Source organism: Heterodontus francisci, unplaced genomic scaffold (genome assembly GCF_036365525.1).
Source record: "Heterodontus francisci isolate sHetFra1 unplaced genomic scaffold, sHetFra1.hap1 HAP1_SCAFFOLD_102, whole genome shotgun sequence".
Lineage (NCBI taxonomy): Eukaryota > Metazoa > Chordata > Chondrichthyes > Heterodontiformes > Heterodontidae > Heterodontus > Heterodontus francisci.
The window spans coordinates 3,577,273-3,590,211 of record NW_027140380.1 but is presented as its reverse complement, the minus strand read 5'-3'; the positions used below and the strand labels follow the sequence as shown (position 1 = coordinate 3,590,211).

Sequence of the window (12,939 nt, the reverse complement as noted above, 5' to 3'; positions counted from 1 at the left end):
ATCTCCTGGGGCACAAGGGTGCATCTGCTGCAAAGGAGCCACACTGCTCATCTGTTCACCACTGCATCAATGGAGCTGCACAGTAGGGGTGGTAGGAATGTCACGATGGGCAGACCCTAACCCTTCAATGTCCCTGTTTTCACATGCAGGCTAGGATGAAAGACAAGAGCGAAGAGCTGGAGAGACTGGGGGACAGCCAGACACCTCTGAGGAGGAGGAGGGAGCCTCAGAGCGTGCACCGTCACATCATTCCCCTGCACCCTCCACCAGCACAGAAACCCTCACTCGGTGGGTATCCACTCGCTGTTAGATTTGGGCACACAAGCTGGTGAGCACGTCACAGACAGGCCCGGGCAGATGACGGAGGCAGTGACAGCCGAGGCCACTGGCAGTTGGAAGTCTGTGGGAGGCCAGGCCCATGCTGAGTCCCAGGCTGATGACGTGCCTCTGGTGTCACCAGCAACACGGGAAATGCTGAAGCTGCAGCAAGAGGTCAGGCAACATCTGGCAGAGTTGCCGGAGGTTATGTGTACCCAAGTTCGGATGATGGAGGAGTCCATCCAGGCCTTGCATGCTGTACTGTCTCTGATGGGGGTGTGTCTGGCTTCCTTCCTTGAGAGATTGGTGACTCTGATGGAGAGCCAGATCCAGCCGACCAATCAGTGGCTGCCGGAGATGTGTGCAGACCTGCACTCCATCGCTTTGTCCATGAGCTCCATCCAGCGGTGACAAGGTGAGAGGGGGGACGAGGCACCTGAACTCTTCACCAGGTCCACGTCCCTCTCAGGTCAGCAGCGAGGTACAAGTGTGTCTTATAAGGGGGAGGAGCAGCTGGCTGCTACATCTGGGGTCTCCTCTCAGGGTGCTCCTGGTGTGGACAGTAGCTCCAAAGCCCCTCTGCCAGTGACAGAAGTGATGCCAGTGCCTGCCTCCATCACCCTCGGTGACAGAGGGGGGTCCCTGTACCTGTGCAGGAGGCCCTCAGTGTGCCGGGGCCCTCCAGGCCTCAGGCAGCAAGAGGACGGCCACCAATGTCATCCCAAGCCATGGGGCAGCAAGGTCAGCAGCCTGTCTCCACCTCAGCTGACAGAGCAAGGGGAGCACCACGTAAGAGCACGCAGAAAAGATTTCAGAAGAGCACCTTGATTCACTGAGGGGTTCACGGGTGAATGTACATTCCAGATGGATAGGGTTGTGTTTGTTGTCACACGGAATATAGAAATGATGTTCTCTCACTATGTCTCCTTCCTATTGTTGATGCCCTTTGGGACTTCATTTAAACCGTTCCTCCCAAGGGGCTGGAAGTGAGGGACCAAGCCCTGAGTTCACAAAGCTTCGTCCTTGTCACTGTGCGATGTGTACCTGGACGCTGCAGTACAGAAGGAAGGAGGCGACAACAGGGCTGTTTAAAGCTAAGACTTTATTGCTGTGGTTCCAGAAGGTGGTAACGCTCAAAGGAAACTTGAATGTATAAGGGTGTCTCATGTCTCCCTTGTGTGTATCTCATGGCCCCTTTCCTGCTGTGCCTGAGGTTCTTCATCTGGCACTGCTTGGGCAGCATCCTCCTCCACATCCTCATCATCAGAGGAGACATCACACTCCACGATATCCTCACTGGTCAACACCTCACCCCTCTGTAATGCCAGATTGTGCTGTGCACAGAAAACCACCACGATATGCGAGACCCTCGCCGGGACATACTGAAGGGCTCCACTGGATCGATCTAGGCACCTGAATCTCATCTTCAGGAGACCAATGGCCTCCTTGATGGTCGCTCGGGTTGACCCGCAGCAGGTGTTGTACCTCTCCTCTGCATCCGTGCGTGGGTTCCTCACAGACGTCAGTAGTCATGTCCTCAGTGGGTAGCCCTTGTCTCCAAGGATCCATCTCTGAAAGCGGATGGGGCCGCGGCAAGGTTCTGGCACCTGGGAGTGCCTTGGTATGCAGGCGTTGTGGCTGCTTCCCGGGATTTGTGCACACACCTATGGGATCCATTTGCAGTGGTCGCAGACCAATTGCACACTGAGCAAGTGGAATCCCTTCCTGTTGAAGGCTGCTGGCTGGTCTGCAGGAGCCTTGATGGTCACATGGGTGCAGTCAATGACACCCTACACCTGGTGGAATCCAGCGATGGCCCCAAATCCTATAGCTCTCTCAGCTTGACTGTTTGGATCAATGTGCACATAGTCACCGGCCCTCCTGAACAGGACATTGGTGACCTCGTTGATGCACTGATTCACTACAGACTGTGAGATTCCACACATATCTCCAGTGGATCCCCACAATGATCTGGTGGTGCAGAAGTTCAGTGGCACGGTGACCTTCAGTGACACTGGCATCAGGTGCCCACCAAGTCGCAAGGGGCACAGCTGCATCATGGCAGAGAGATCAGTGACGACCTCCGTGGAGAGGTGCAGTCTGCGGAGACACTGTCACTCGGACATCTGCAGGTTGTTGAACCTCGGCTGACGTGTTCCTCTGCCTCCTTCTCCAGCCTCCTGTTCGAGGCTGGCCTTCCTGTGGGCCCCCAAGCTGCTGTGGTGCCCCTGCTGGTGCCTGCGCCTCCCTCCCTTCCTCTCTACTCCTCCTCCTCCTCCTCAATGGGAGCCACGAATGAGGCCCATGACAGGTTGCCCCTCCCTGAGTGCAAGGCCTTCACAGTAAACAACACCCAGCCACATTTACCTCATTTGTCATCCTCAATGAAGTGGCACTGCCCCAATGGCACCCTGGTGTTGTTCCCTCTGCAGAGCTGGCACATTGGCCCCCTCTCCTGACAGTGTTTCCCGATGCCCTTTCCCCCTCCACCCTTGCTGCCAAGTGACGCTGCCTCACCCGATAGCTTCCCAGTGAAGCCAACACTCAGCTCCCACCTCCCAGTTGCCTCCTTTAACCAGGCGAGGCTCTGAAGACCCGTGGTTCCCGTGTGCTATTAGTTCAATTGGATCCAGTGAATAAAATTGCTGATAATTGGATTCATAAATACTTTAAATGCCTTCTTGCCGTGTGGATGTGCGAAGTCTGCCCTCCATGTCAGCCGCCGACAGGAAAATCCGGACCAACGTCTTCCATCCCTATTTTATACTCCCCCCCACCTCCCCCTCCCCGGCCTCCATTCCCGTCTCCAACGGTCCCTTAAAATTCTGGCCCATGTCTCTAAGACTAATGGGAGTGAAACTACATCTGCTCCTTAGACTGAACAGGGAGAGCTGCTCTCTCTGTGTTTAAAGTGAATGAATCTGATCTTTACCTTGTCTTACTGGAACGTTCACTGTCTGGAAATGTCTGTTTGAAAATGTTTTCCTGTTATATTAATGGAGCGGAGGAGCAGATGTGAGGTACTGTTGAACAGAGAGGTTTGCAAGTGGGTGAAGGGGTGGAATGACGGTGTAAGTGAGAGGTGCAGTGAGTTGGCCATTGTCAATAGAGTGTCAGGAATGAAGGTCAGAGGAACAGACCAGGCTGGAAACACAGAAAGAGCGAGGAGAAGCTGGTGTGAAAAACAGAGATTAAACAACGGGCTTGTTCAGTTGGTTTGGGTCTGGTGTTTAGAATACCCGGAATCTGGGTTCACTTCCCTTCCAACTCAGCGAATTGTATCAACATTATGTTCATAAAACCAGAGAATGATACCCAAAGAAGGAGACCATTTGGTCCATTGTGTCAGTGCTGTCTCCTGTAATCTGTACATTTTTCCTTCCAGTATTTATCCCAATTGCTTTTCAAAGTTACGACTGAAGCTGCTTTCAAGTCCTGATCAGACAGTGCATTCCAGATCACAACACATCACTGTATAAAAAATCATTCCTCATTTCGCCTCTGGTTCTTTTCTCAGTCACCTGATAAATACATCCTCTGGTTACTGACCTTTTTGCCACTGGAAACAATTTCTCCTTATTTAACTTATTAAAAACCTTCTTGATGATGTCACATACTAGACTGCCAGTAAAACTGAAGCCCATGGAATAAAAGGGACAATGACAGCATGCATATGATGTTTGCTGACTGATAGGAACATAGGAGCAGGAGTAGGCCATTCAGCCCGTCGAGCCAACCCAGCCATTCAATATGATGATGACTGATTGTCCACTTCAATGCCTTTTACCCACATTCTCTCCATCTCCCCTATGTCATTTGTATTTAGAAATCTGTCAATCTCTGCTTTAAACATACTCAATGACTGAGCTTCCACAGCCCTCTGAGGTAGAGAATTCCAAAGATTCACAACCCACTGAGTAAAGAAATTTCTCCTCATCTCTGTCCGAAGTGGCTTTCCCCTTACGTTGAAATTGTGTCCCCTGGTTTTAGACTCCTCAACCGGGGGAAACATCTTAGCTTCATCTACCTGTCTATCCCTTTAAATATTTTGTAAGTTTCAATGAGATCACCTCTCATTCTTCAAAACTCTAGAGAATACAGGCCCAGTTTCCCCAATCTCTCTTCATTTGACAGTCCCGCCATCCCGGGAACAAGTCTGGTGAACCTTCGTTCCACTCCCTCTATGGCAATGATATCCTTCCGAAGGTAAGGGGAACAAAACTTCACACAGTATTACAAAGTGCAGACCAACCAAGGTTATATACAATTGAAGCAAGGCTTCACTACTCCTGTACACAAATCCTCTTGCATATCCTCTAACATATCATTAGCCTTCCTAATTGCTTGCTGCACCTGCATGTTAGCTTTCAGTCACTTATTGACAAGGACACCCAGGCCCCTTTGTACATTCACACTCTTACCATTTAACAAATAATCTGCACATCTGCTTCTCCTACCAAAGTGGATAACCTCACATTTGTACACATTATATTTCATGTGCCACTTTCTTGTCCACTCACTAAGTCTGTCCAAATTCCCTTGAAGCCGCTTTGCATTTTCCTCACAACACACATTCCCACCTAGTTTTGTGTCATCTGCAAACTTGGAAATACTACATTTGGTCCCCGCATCAAAATCATGTGAACAGCTGGGTCACAGTGTGGTGGTGAACAGTTGTATTTCTGTCTGGAGGAAGGTTTACAGTGGGTTCCCCATGGTTCCTCATAACTTCAGTTATGTGCAGACACTGGAAAAGCTGGGGTTGTTCTCCTTGGAGCAGAGCAAGTTCAGAACAACTTTGACAGAGTTAGAATCAAGGAATCAAATGGTTACAGTACAGAAGGAGACCATACAGTCCATCATGTCCATGACAGCTCTTTGCAAGAGCAAATCAGCTAATTCCACTCCTCTGCCCTTTCATTGTAGCCCTGCAAATTTTCTCTATTCAGGTGTTTATCCAATTCCCTTTTGAAAGCCACGATTGAATCTGCCTCCAGCACACTCTCAGGCAGTGTATTCCAGATCCGAACCACTCACTCTGTCCCACACCCCGGTACCATTGCAGAAAATCTTTTCTGTTCATTTCATCCCTCATAAATAATTGAAATGAAATGTTTATTAGGAAATGCACAACATAAAAAGGAGAGAGAAATAAATGCTGAGCAAAATAGAAGTCAATGTTTGGAAGGTAAAAAGAGCAAAAGATGTAACTTTTATTCTGGATGAGTGAGAGGAATATATCACACTTTGGGGCTTTTTAAGAGGATTTACTGATAAACCTGGGATTTGAGAGGAAGCTGCTTCATGGTATACAGAACAAATTCAGCCCCTGGGGTGGAGCCAACAGCTGCACCGTCCAATAACAGACAGGACGGAGACACTGTCTCAGGCCTGGTGAGCTCAGTCGATGAAAGCATGAAACTCTGAATCTCAAGTTTTTGAGTTTGAGCCCACGGTGGGTGTTTTCTATTTCCTTTTTAGGCTGATTTTACAGGCGTTATCCAGCTCTGAATTCCTCGGCAGAGAGTTCAAGGAGTGTTTGAAATGAGATTCAACAGCAGTATGAGAAAGTCTCTCCTTGATTCAGGACTCTTACCTCTCTGCAGCATCTCGCTGCTGAAGATTGAACTTTTTCTCATTTCATTCTCAGCTCAGGGTCAGTGTGGATCACTGGGACTTCTGGCTGTCTCCCACTTCACAATCCATCAGTGCTGAGAAATCAATGGGGAATATTACTCACATGTTGTAATGTTTTATAAATACTTGAATGTATTTCACACTGTGTCCAACAGTGTGAATCTCCCCTGGTATATCAGCTCACCAACACTTCAACAGAACATTCACATAATGTGAGCTCTGACATCTGTTCAGATCCCATTCCCAAGACCTGGAAAGTGGGATTGGGCTGGATCGCTCTTTTTCAGCTGGCACAGACACGATTGCTAAATGGTCTCATTCTGTGCCATAAATTTTCTCCATTTTCTATGTTCTATGAAGTGAGGTGTTATTGGGAGGGGCAATTCCACCAGGGTTATATTTTATACCAAAAGAATGACACAAGGGATACTTCACATTTTTATTCATTCATTCATGCGATGTGGGCATCGCTGGCTAGGCCAGCATTTATTGCCCATCCCTAATTTCCCATGAGAAGGTGGTGGTGAACTGCCTTCTTGACCCGCTGCAGTCCATGTGGGGTAGGTACACCCACAGTGCTGTGAGAAAGGGAGTTCCAGGATTTTGACCCAGCGACAGTGAAGGAACGGCGATATAGTTCCAAGTCAGGATGGTGTGTGGCTCGGAGGGGAACTTGCAGGTGGTGGTATCCCCTGCATTTGCTGCCCTTGCCCTTCTCGGTGGTAAAGGTCGCTGGGTTTGGAAGGTGCTGTCTAAGGAGTCTTGGTGCATTGCTGCAGTGCATCTTGTAGACGGTACACACTGCTGCCACTGTGTGCCGATGGTGGAGGGAGTGAATGTTTGTAGATGGGGTGCCAATCAAGTGGGCTGCTTTGTCCTGGACGGTGTTGAGATTCTTGAGTTGGAATTGCACCCATCCAGGCAAGTGGAGAGTATTCCATCACACTCTTGCCTAGTGAATTGTGGATGGTGGACAGGCTTTGGGGAGTCAGGAGTCATGGATGAGTGAGAGGAATATATCACACTTTGGGGCTTTTGTAAGAGGATTTATTGATAAATCTGGGATTTGAGAGGAAGCTGCTTCATGGTTTACAGAACAAATTCAGCCCCTGGGGTGGAGCCAACAGCTGCACTGTAATTACTCACCTCAGGATTCCAAGCCTCTGACCTGCTCTTGTAGTCACATTATTTGTATGGCTGCCCATGGTAACCTCCATGATGTTGATGGTGGGGGATTCAGTGATTGTAGTGCTATTGACTGTCAAGGGGAGATAGTTAGATTCTCTCTTGTTGGAGATGGTCATTGCCTGGCACTTGTGTGGTGCGAATGTTACTTGCCACTTATCATCCCAAGCCTGTGAGACTGAAATAGCTCAGTTGGGAGTGTGTTGGACTGAAGATCCCTGGTTCAATCTGGGGTTTTGGCAGTTCTCCTTTATTCTGCATCGCCCTTTGGTTTTGACTCTTGAGCTGCACAATTTACACTGAAATTATTTACCCAACTCTGAAGGTTGGATTGGAATAGAGAGATATCAAGGATGGGAAATATTTACATTGTCTGCTTTTGCTTATTCTCTATCTCCTTGTGTCCTTTTCCCCAGTTTTTGAATCTCTCGGGGCCGGGTGAACATTTGATTTGCTGCACATGTCCCAAACTGAAGCCTTTTCCACATCTCTGGGCGGTCAGACTTGCTCTGTCTGTTTTTGCTGCTCGTGACCATTAACGAGAAAGGCCACGAGTTCAATGTTTATCAGCAAACGGAAGATAATTGGAAAGAATTCTGTGTTACTCCAGACCAGTGACAAAGATGCAATGGATGTTATTCAAAATAAATTCCCTTTGACATTTTATGTAAACTTGTTTGCATCTAAAAGTTGGATTTTAAGTGTTACAAAAATGTGTCAAATTAATGACTGACCATGTGACAGCGCACATGGGGATCAAATCCACAGCCTTGTTGTTATCAACACTGCATCCTAACCAACTGAACTAAGTGGCCGATAGACAGAGCCAGGTATGGGTTTGAGCCGCACGCTGTGCGGTTTGTGTTTTATTTCTCACACTGGGTGACAGAGCGATTGTGCAAACAATGGACACATCACATCCCTGAAGCATTGTTCTGATATAAAACAGTGTGAAATAAGAACTGCGCATGGAAATGGAACGGAACCAGAAATCAGGATTTTAAACTATTAAAGTTGATCTTGAAATTCTTCGATGCACGAACATTCCAAGAGAACGAACTCTCTTCTGATATAAAATCCAGGAACATGAGCTGCTGGAAAACATAACTGAGCCTGACGCGATTTGAACACGCAACCTTCTGATCTGGAGTCAGACACGCTACCGTTGCGCCACAAACTCACACATAAAGTAAAGTCTTCCATTCCTGACAGATTTACTTCTTGTTCAGATTCAGTGATTGAAATTAATTCAATCCTCATCTGACCTCCGCTCTGGAAAGGCCTGCCACCCGACCTGAACCCGACGGGACCCGACGACCTGTGTCGGGTCCGGGTCGTGTTGGGTCGCTCTTCCGGGTCTGGCTTTCGGGCTCGGGTCAGGTCGGACCAGGTTCGGGTCGGGCTGGGTCCAGGTCGGGCTGAGTCCGTGTCGGACACACACAGTAAGTATTACATTTAACTCTGCTGGGAAGTTGAGTTTAATAAGTGTCAAAAGTTGAAAAGCCAACCTAAGCTGGGAGTCCGGGTTATCAAGGAGGGAAACTCTGAGTCTGCTCAGTGAGCAAGTGAGCATTTCTATGACGTCATTGCGCTCATGCTGCAGCTTCCTGTAGATTCGAAATCGGGAGGTAGATAAAGTGAACATTCCAGTGGTCGGGTAAGGCTCGGGTTAGTTTGGGCGTGGAAATAAATGGAGATACTCGGGCCGGGTCGGGCTCGGGTCCAATGTGGTTCTGTCAGGTTCCTGACCTGAGCAGGCCTTTACCGCTCTGTCAGTTCAGTGCCTTATTTAAACTATTACTTGGAGTTCTGTTTTACAGGGTCTCGGCTGTTTAAGTGTTTCCCAGACCCACTACTCTGATTAATCAGACATTTTGCTGTTAACTGCTGCTGCTACAATTGAAATGTAAAAAAGAATTTCCAGTGACCTGCAACCAATGGACAAATACATTTCAGAAAGTTAAAGCTCATTCACCAATCCACAAATGTGTTTCTCTGCTTATATTTATAAACAACTCCTTCTCTCCACTATGAGAACTATACAATCACTCTAGTTATTTGAAAGTTAGTATAAGATGTTCCAGTTCATCAATTTTAAAACTGCAGCAGGTATTTTCCAGAAAACTTCTCTGTTGGAACCTCAGTCCCATTTAGATTGAAAGTGGACAATTAATGTATTCACTTGTTCATTGTGGACAGGTGTCTGACTTAGAATAAATCTCATTAACTTTCAATGAGGTGGCAGTATTTCTGTACCCCCATTTTACACAGTCTGTCCTGTTCATGCACCATGTTTTTACTCTCCTCTCCCATTCTCCACAGGATACAGATTGCAAGCATCATCAATCTAGCTGTTGAAAAGCATTGGAAGAATCTGGTCACACAGGTATTGAAACATTCATTTTCTGCCATTTTCCAAGTTGGTTGCTTTAAACACAGTGCGATGTGCAATCATCTTGAAAAGAGATTCTCTTCAATATCCAATACAAACTGAATTACAAACCTGACAGACAAACACAGGAGAACAAGTGACTAGTGAACACAAACCTCATGGTGCTCATTTTCAGATTTATTGCAGTCATCCGACAAAACAAGTGAAAGAATATTCCAGTGAAATGATTTGGAAAGTAGGGGTGACTTTTGTTGGTGCCTTTCTTTGCTCTGTTGGTGAAACTTTCTTGCACCTGACTCCTGTTCATGTCTCTGTTTCCTCTATTGAATGAGGAAGGAGGTATTTGATCAGAAATCAACTGGATTGAGTACCTTTGAGAGGGGATTTCTGCACCATCAGGGCTGGAAACAGGAGTGAGTGAAAGACAATGTGTGGAGTTTGATTTTGTACAGAGGGAGAGCAAATCTAACGGGACTGTGAGATATTGGCCTTGATTTTACAGCCCCAATTGCGGTGAACTCTGAGACTTTCACTGCTATTGAGGGTCTGAACAGCACTGCAACTGCTGGTACATGCACACACTAACACCAGCATCTGGAAGTTGTGGTGGTGAGAAATGTGCTTAGAAGGAGCCTCTGATCATAATCGCACCAGCCCACTCTTTAAAGTGACAGGGACCTGTAGTTCAGCAATTTGGCCTCATTTCCCACAATGTACCCTGATTTTTACCTGGGTTGGATTAAAGCCGGTACCAACAGGCTCAGGGGTGCTCGGGAAGGACTTTTCTGTTGACACAACAGCTCCACTATTCCAGGAAGACACCGGCAGCAGCAGTTGTCAACTTTCAGAGGGAGTTCAGACATTTAAAATGTTGTATTTTATTTCTTAATTGCATGTAACTTTTTAGCATAGCCTGATCAGAGTTCTTAAATTTACATCTGACTTTATTAACAAGATTGAAGTGCTTTTAAAAGATCTCTAAATGTATATGACTTTTTATCAAGATTTACTTGGCTTCTTTGGAAAGACTCTTGAGCAAGATTGAAGTGACTTTTAAAAACTACATCTTATCCTTTAAAATTCTGCTTCCATGTAGATGACATTGGAAGATGGCTTCAGAATAACTTAGACTATCTTTCTAACAGGTACTGCAACAGCTTAAGACCTACTTTTCTGCAAAAGCTGGTGAATTACCTTCCGGGAGCGGAGAGGAGCGGAGCGGAGCAGACCTATATGGACCGATATGAGGAGAACGTTGAGAGCGGAGCCTATAAATCCAATCCGAGGATCGAGGTCCAGTCTCTTACCTTCCAGGAGTGGAGTGGAGCACATCCAGTGTGCTGGAGTTTTGAAAAAAAAGAAGCCAACTGTGATGTCAGAGGAGGGCTGCAAGGTGATTGGTTGGTGAGTCACTGCTGTTAGTGTATTTAAATATCTTAAAGAAAAGGGCAAAGTTTTTTTACTTGAAAAAAAAACCTCTGCTGATAAGATGAGTACTACTAAAGTGTTTTTTTTATTCATTGTAGCTTATGAAGGACTTTAGATTGTCGTGGGTAGAACAAGGCCCCTAGTGTCATTAGTATTTTTTAATTAAGGGAGTAACTAATTAATCTAAGGGTAAGTCATGGCAGGAGAGCTCAGCCCCGTGATATGCTCCTCCTGCGCTATGTGGGGATTCAGGAACCCTCCCAGTCTCCATGACGACCATGTGTGCAGGAAGTGTATCCAGCTGCAGCTACTGGCTACTCGCATTATGGAGCTTGAACTGCAGGTGGTTTCACTGTGGAGCATCCACGAAGCTGAGGGCGTCATGGATAGCATGTTTAGTGAGGTGGTCGCACTGCAGGTAATGGATGCACAGGCAGAAAAGGGATGGGTGACCACCAGATGGAATAGTAGGAGCAGGCAGGTAGTGCAGGAGTCCCCTGTGGTCATCCCCCTCTCAAACAGATACACCGCTTTGGTTCCTGTTGGGGGGAAGACCTCCCAGGGGAAAAGAGCAACAGCGCGGTCCGTGGCACCACGGAGGGCTCTGCTGCACAGCAGGGGAGGAAAACGGGAGGAAGAGCTATTGTGATTGGGGATTCTGTCATAAGTGGTGCAGATAGGCGTTTCTGTGGCCACAAACGAGACTCCAGGATGGTATGTTGCCTCCCTAATACTCGGGTCAAGGATGTTTCGGAGCAGCTGCCGGAAATTCTGAAAGGGGAGGGTGTGCAGCCAGAGATCATGGTCCATATTGGTACGAACGACATAGGCAGGAAGAGAGATGAGGTTCTGCAAAGTGAATATAGGGAGTTAGGCAGAAGGTTAAAGAGCAGGACCTCTAGGGTTGTCATCTCAGGATTACTCCCTGTGACACGTGCTAGTGCGGGTAGGAATAGGAGGATTAGGCAAATGAATGCATTGCTGAAGACTGGCGTAGGCGGGAGGGCTTCAGGTACTTGGATCATTGGGATCTCTTCTGGTGCAGAGGTGACCTGTACAAGAGGGACGGGTTGCATCTGAACTGGAAGGGGACCAATATCCTTGCAGGGAGATTTTATACTAATACACTGGAGGGTTTAAACTAGTCTTGCAGCGGGGGTGGGACCCAAAGTAGTAGTCTCTCCGATGAGATAGTTGAGGCAAATGGAGAGGTTAAAGCAAGCAAGTCCAGTTGGCAGGCCAGGCAGGGGCAGGACAGGGAGCGTGGAAGGTCTGGTGGGCTAAACCGCATTTACTTTAATGCAAGTATCCTTACAGGTAAGGCAGATGAACTCAGAGCATGGATCGGTACATGGGAATGTGGTATTGTAGCTATTACGGAAACGTGGTTGAGGGATGGGCAGGACTGGCAGCTCAATGTTCCGCGGTACTGATCCTTCCGGCGTGACAGAGGTGGAGGTAAGAGAGGAGGGGGAGTTGCACTATTGATTCGGGAGGACATCACGGCAGTACTTAGAGAGGATATTCCGGGGTGAATGTCCAGTGAGGCCATACTGGTAGAACTTAGAAATAATAAAAGGGTGATCCCTTTGTTGGGATAATACTGTAGGCCCCCCAATAGTCAGAGGGAAGTGGAGGAGCATATATGTAGGAAATCACAGATAGGTATAGGAATTATAGGGTTGTAATAGTAGGTGATTTTAACTTCCCTAATATTGACTGGGACTGCCTTAGTGCTAAGGGATCAGATGGGGAAGAATTTGTTAAGTGAGTCCAGGATAGTTTTCTGAAGCAGTACGTGGATGGCCCGACTAGAGAAGGGGCTACACTCGATCTCCTCTCAGGAAATGAGGATGGGCAGGTGGTTGATATGGCAGTGGGGCAGCACTTTGGGACCAGTGACCATAACTCTATTAGCTTCAAGATAGTTATGAAAAAGAATAGGACTGGTCCTCAGGTTGAAGTCCTAAATTGGGGGA

General features: G+C 47.4%; 1 non-coding gene across 1 annotated transcript; it reads right to left on the bottom strand.

Annotated features, from left to right (window-relative positions):
- Positions 1–8,248: 8,248 nt before the first annotated feature.
- On the bottom strand, positions 8,249–8,320 carry trnaw-cca (transfer RNA tryptophan (anticodon CCA)). Its single transcript has one exon. It is a non-coding gene; the product is annotated as a tRNA-Trp (tRNA).
- Positions 8,321–12,939: the final 4,619 nt, after the last annotated feature.